The sequence below is a fragment of the Streptopelia decaocto genome (assembly GCF_964273445.1).
Source record: "Streptopelia decaocto genome assembly, contig: HAP1_SCAFFOLD_127, whole genome shotgun sequence".
Lineage (NCBI taxonomy): Eukaryota > Metazoa > Chordata > Aves > Columbiformes > Columbidae > Streptopelia > Streptopelia decaocto.
In genome coordinates, this window is record NW_028115101.1 from 77,970 (window position 1) to 84,667 (window position 6,698).

The window sequence follows — 6,698 nt, forward strand, 5'->3', positions numbered from 1 at the left end:
AGAGGCACAGCGTCTCCAGGCAGGGTCTCTATGATGGCACAGAGGCACAGCGTCTCCAGGCAGGGTCTCTATGATGGCACAGAGACACAGCAACTCAGGCAGGGTCACTATGATGGCACAGAGGCACAGCGTCTCAGGCAGGGTCACTATGATGGCACAGAGGCACAGCGTCTCAGGCAGGGTCTCTATGATGGCACAGAGACACAGCGTGTCCGGCAGGTCCACTATGATGGCACAGAGGCACAGCGTCTCAGGCAGGGTCACTATCATGGCACAGAGGCACAGCGTCTCAGGCAGGGTCACTATGATGGCACAGAGGCACAGCGTCTCCGGCAGGGTCACTATCATGGCACAGAGGCACAGCGTCTCAGGCAGGGTCACTATGTGGCACAGAGGAACAGCGTCTCAGGCAGGGTCACTATGATATCACAGAGGCACAGCGTCTCCGACAGGGTCACTATGGTGGCACAGAGGCACAGCGTCTCAGGCAGGGTCACTATCATGGCACAGAAGCACAGCGTCTCAGGCAGGGTCACTATGATGGCACAGAGGCACAGCGTCTCAGGCAGGGTCACTATGATGGCACAGAGGCACAGCGTCTCCGGCAGGGTCACTATGATGGCACAGAGGCACAGCGTCTCCAGGCAGGGTCACTATGATGGCACAGAGGCACAGCGTCTCCGGCAGGGTCACGATGATGGCACAGAGGCCCAGCGTCTCCAGGCAGGGTCACTATGATGGCACAGAGGCACAGCGTCTCAGGCAGGGTCACTATGATGGCACAGAGGCACAGCGTCTCCAGGCAGGGTCTCTATGATGGCACAGAGGCACAGCGTCTCCAGGCAGGGTCTCTATGATGGCACAGAGACACAGCAACTCAGGCAGGGTCACTATGATGGCACAGAGGCACAGCGTCTCAGGCAGGGTCACTATGATGGCACAGAGGCACAGCATCTCCAGGCAGGGTCACTATGATGGCAGAGAGGCACAGCGTCTCAGGCAGGGTCACTATGATGGCACAGAGGCACAGCATCTCCAGGCAGGGTCACTATGATGGCACAGAGGCACAGCGTCTCAGGCAGGGTCACTATGATGGCACAGAGGCACAGCGTCTCAGGCAGGGTCACTATGATGGCACAGAGGCACAGCGTCTCCGACAGGGTCACTATGATGGCACAGAGGCACAGCATCTCAGGCAGGGTCACTATGATGGCACAGAGGCACAGCGTCTCCAGGCAGGGTCACTATGATGGCACAGAGGCACAGCGTCTCAGGCAGGGTCACTATGATGGCACAGAGACACAGCGTCTCCAGGCAGGGTCACTATGATGGCACAGAGGCACAGCGTCTCAGGCAGGGTCACTATGATGGCACAGAGGCACAGCGTCTCAGGCAGGGTCACTATGATGGCACAGAGGCACAGCGTCTCAGACAGGGTCACTATGAGGGCACAGAGGCACAGCGTCTCCAGGCATGGTCACTATGATGGCACAGAGGCACAGCGTCTCCGGCAGGGTCACTATGATGGCACAGAGGCACAGCATCTGCAGGCAGGGTCACTATGATGGCACAGAGGTACAGCGTCTCCGGCAGGGTCACTATGAGGGCACAGAGGCACAGCGTCTCCGGCAGGGTCACTATGATGGCACAGAGGCACAGCGACTCCGGCAGGGTCACTATGATGGCACAGAGGCACCGCGTCTCAGGCAGGGTCACTATGATGGCACAGAGGCACAGCGTCTCAGGCAGGGTCTCTATGATGGCGCAGAGGCACAGCGTATCCAGGCAGAGTCACTATGATGGCACAGAGGCACAGCAACTGCAGGCAGGGTCACTATGATGTCACAGAGGCACAGCGTCTCAGGCAGGGTCACTATGATGGCACAGAGGCACAGCGTCTCAGGCAGCGTCACTATGATGGCAGAGAGGCACAGCGTCCCCGGCAGGGTCACTATGATGGCACAGGAGCACAGCGTCTCAGACAGGGTCACTATGATGGCACAGAGGCACAGCGTCTCAGGCAGGGTCGCTATGATGGCACAGGGGCACAGCGTCTCAGGCAGAGTGACTATGGTGGCACAGAGGCACAGCGTCTCAGGCAGGGTCACTATGATGGCACAGAGGCACAGCGTCTCCGGCAGGGTCACTATTAAGGCACAGACGCACAGCGTCTCCGGAAGGGTCACTATGGTGGCACAGAGGCACAGCGTCTCAGGCAGGGTCACTATCATGGCACAGAAGCACAGCGTCTCAGGCAGAGTGACTATTGTGGCACAGAGGCACAGCGTCTCCAGGCAGGGTCACTATGATGGCACAGAGGCACAGCGTCTCCGGCAGGGTCACTATGAAGGCACAGACGCACAGCGTCTCCGGAAGGGTCACTATGATGGCACAGAGGCACAGCGTCTCAGGCAGGGTCACTATGATGGCACAGAGGCACAGCGTCTCAAGCAGGGTCACTATCATGGCACAGAGGCACAGCGTCTCCGGCAGGGTCACTATGATGGCACAGAGGCACAGCGTCTCCGGCAGGGTCACTATGATGGCACAGAGGCACAGCGTCTCCAGGCAGGGTCACTATGATCGCACAGATGGAAAGCGTCTCAGGCAGGGTCACTATGATGGCACAGAGGCACAGCGTCTCAGACAGGGTCACTATGATGGCACAGAGGCACAGCGTCTCAGGAAGGGTCACTATGGTGGCACAGAGGCACAGCGTCTCAGGCAGGGTCACTATGATGGCACAGAGGCACAGCGTCTCAGGCAGGGTCACTATGATGGCACAGAGGCACAGCGTCTCAGGCAGGGTCACTCTGATGGCACAGAGGCACAGCGTCTCAGGCAGGGTCACTATGATGGCACAGAGGCACAGCATCTCAGGCAGGGTCACTATGATGGCACAGAGGCACAGCGTCTCCGTTAGGGTCACTATGATGGCACAGAGGCACAGCATCTCTAGGCAGGGTCACTATGATGGCACAGAGGCACAGCATCTCTAGGCAGGGTCACTATGATGGCACAGAGGCACAGCGTCTCCGGCAGGGTGACTATGATGGCACAGGGGCACAGCGTCTCACGCAGGGTCACTATGTGGCACAGAGGCACAGCGTCTCCGGCAGGGTCACTATGATGGCACAGAGGCACAGCGTGTCAGGCAGGGTCACTATGATGGCACAGAGGCACAGCGTCTCAGGCAGGGTCACTATGATGGCACAGAGGCACAGCGTCTCCGGCAGGGTCACTATGATGGAACAGAGGCACAGCATCTCCAGGAAGGGTCACTATGATGGCACAGAGGCACAGCATCTCCGGCAGGGTCACTATGATGGCACAGAGGCACCGCGTTTCTAGGCAGGGTCACTATGATGGCACAGAGGCACAGCGTCTCAGGAAGGGTCACTATGATGGAACAGAGGCACAGCGTCTCCTGGCAGGGTCACTATGATGGCACAGCATCTCTGGCAGGGTCACTATGATGGCACAGAGGCAGAGCGTCTCAGGCAGGGTCACTATGATGGCACAGAGGCACAGCGTCTCAGGCAGGGTCACTATGATGGCACAGAGGCACAGCGTCTCCAGGAAGGGTCACTATGATGGCACAGAGGCACAGCGTCTCAGGCAGGGTCACTATGATGGCACAGAGGCACAGCGTCTCAGGCAGAGTCACTATGATGGCACAGCGTCTCAGGCAGAGTAACTATGATGGCACAGAGGCACAGCATCTCAGGCAGGGTCACTATGATGGCACAGAGGCACAGCGTCTCAGGCAGGGTCACTATGATGGCACAGCGTCTCAGGCAGTGTCACTATGGTGGCACAGAGGCACAGCGTCTCCAGGCAGGGTCACTATGATGGCACAGAGGCACAGCGTCTCAGGCAGGGTCACTATGATGGCACAGAGGCACAGCGTTTCCAGGCAGGGTCACTATGATGGCACAGAGGCACAGCGTCTCAGGCAGGGTCACTATGATGGCACAGAGGCACAGCGTCTCCAGGCAGGTTCACTATGATGGCACAGAGACACAGCAACTCAGGCAGGGTCACTATGATGGCACAGAGGCACAGCGTCTCCAGGAAGGGTCACTATGATGGCACAGAGGCCCAGCGTCTCAGGCAGGGTCACTATGATTGCACAGAGGCACAGCGTTTCCAGGCAGGGTCACTATGATGGCACAGAGGCACAGCGTCTCAGGCAGGGTCACTATGATGGCACAGAGGCACAGCGTCTCCGGCAGGTCCACTATGATGGCACAGAGGCACAGCGTCTCAGGCAGGGTCACTATCATGGCACAGAGGCACAGCGTCTCCGGCAGGGTCACTATGATGGCACAGAGGCACAGCGTCTCCAGGCAGGGTTACTATGATGGCACAGAGGCACAGCGTCTCCGGCAGGGTCACTATGATGGCACAGAGGCACAGCGTCTGCAGGCAGGGTCACTATGATGGCACAGATGGAAAGCGTCTCAGGCAGGGTCACTATGATGGCACAGAGGCACAGCGTCTCAGGCAGGGTCACTATGATGGCACAGAGGCACAGCGTCTCAGGCAGGGTCACTATGGTGGCACAGAGGCACAGCGTCTCAGGGAGGGTCACTATGGTGGCACAGAGGCACAGCGTCTCAGGCAGGGTCACTATGATGGCACAGAGGCACAACGTCTCCGGCAGGGTCACTATGGTGGCACAGAGGCACAGCGTCTCCGGCAGGGTCACTATGATGGCGCTGAGGCACAGCGTCTCAGGCAGGGTCTCTATGATGGCGCAGAGGCACAGCGTCTCCAGGCAGGGTCACTATGATGGCACAGAGGCACAGCGTCTCAGGCAGGGTCACTATGATGGCACAGAGGCACAGCGTCTCCGGCAGGGTCACTATGATGGCACAGAGGCACAGCGACTCCGGCAGGGTCACTATGATGGCACAGGAGCACAGCGTCTCAGACAGGGTCACTATGATGGCACAGAGGCACAGCGTCTCAGGCAGGGTCACTATGATGGCACAGGGGCACAGCGTCTCAGGCAGGGTCACTATGATGGCACAGAGGCACAGCGTCTCAGGCAGGGTCACTATGGTGGCACAGAGGCACAGCGTCTCAGGGAGGGTCACTATGGTGGCACAGAGGCACAGCGTCTCAGGCAGGGTCACTATGATGGCACAGAGGCACAGCACCTCCAGGCAGGGTCACTATGATGGCACAGAGGCACAGCGTCTCAGGCAGGGTCACTATGATGGCACAGAGGCACAGCGTCTCAGGTAGGGTCACTATGATGGCACAGAGGCACAGCGTCTCCGGCAGGGTCACTATGATCGCACAGAGGCACAGCGTCTCCAGGCAGGGTCACTATGATGGCACAGAGGCACAGCGTCTCAGGCAGGGTCACTATGATGGCACAGGGGCACAGCGTCTCAGGCAGGGTCACTATGGTGGCACAGAGGCACAGCGTCTCAGGGAGGGTCACTATGGTGGCACAGAGGCACAGCGTCTCAGGCAGGGTCACTATGATGGCACAGAGGCACAGCACCTCCAGGCAGGGTCACTATGATGGCACAGAGGCACAGCGTCTCAGGCAGGGTCACTATGATGGCACAGAGGCACAGCGTCTCAGGTAGGGTCACTATGATGGCACAGAGGCACAGCGTCTCCGGCAGGGTCACTATGATCGCACAGAGGCACAGCGTCTCAGGCAGGGTCACTATCATGGCACAGAAGCACAGCGTCTCCAGGCAGGGTCACTATGATGGCACAGAGGCACAGCATCTCAGGCAGGGTCACTATGATGGCACAGAGGCACAGCGTCTCAGGCAGGGTCACTATGATGGCACAGCGTCTCAGGCAGTGTCACTATGGTGGCACAGAGGCACAGCGTCTCCAGGCAGGGTCACTATGATGGCACAGAGGCACAGCGTCTCAGGCAGGGTCACTATGATGGCACAGAGGCACAGCGTTTCCAGGCAGGGTCACTATGATGGCACAGAGGCACAGCGTCTCAGGCAGGGTCACTATGATGGCACAGAGGCACAGCGTCTCCAGGCAGGTTCACTATGATGGCACAGAGACACAGCAACTCAGGCAGGGTCACTATGATGGCACAGAGGCACAGCGTCTCCAGGAAGGGTCACTATGATGGCACAGAGGCCCAGCGTCTCAGGCAGGGTCACTATGATTGCACAGAGGCACAGCGTTTCCAGGCAGGGTCACTATGATGGCACAGAGGCACAGCGTCTCAGGCAGGGTCACTATGATGGCACAGAGGCACAGCGTCTCAGGCAGGGTCACTATGATGGCACAGAGGCACAGCGTCTCCGGCAGGTCCACTATGATGGCACAGAGGCACAGCGTCTCAGGCAGGGTCACTATCATGGCACAGAGGCACAGCGTCTCCGGCAGGGTCACTATGATGGCACAGAGGCACAGCGTCTCCAGGCAGGGTTACTATGATGGCACAGAGGCACAGCGTCTCCGGCAGGGTCACTATGATGGCACAGAGGCACAGCGTCTGCAGGCAGGGTCACTATGATGGCACAGATGGAAAGCGTCTCAGGCAGGGTCACTATGATGGCACAGAGGCACAGCGTCTCAGGCAGGGTCACTATGATGGCACAGAGGCACAGCGTCTCAGGCAGGGTCACTATGGTGGCACAGAGGCACAGCGTCTCAGGGAGGGTCACTATGGTGGCACAGAGGCACAGCGTCTCAGGCAG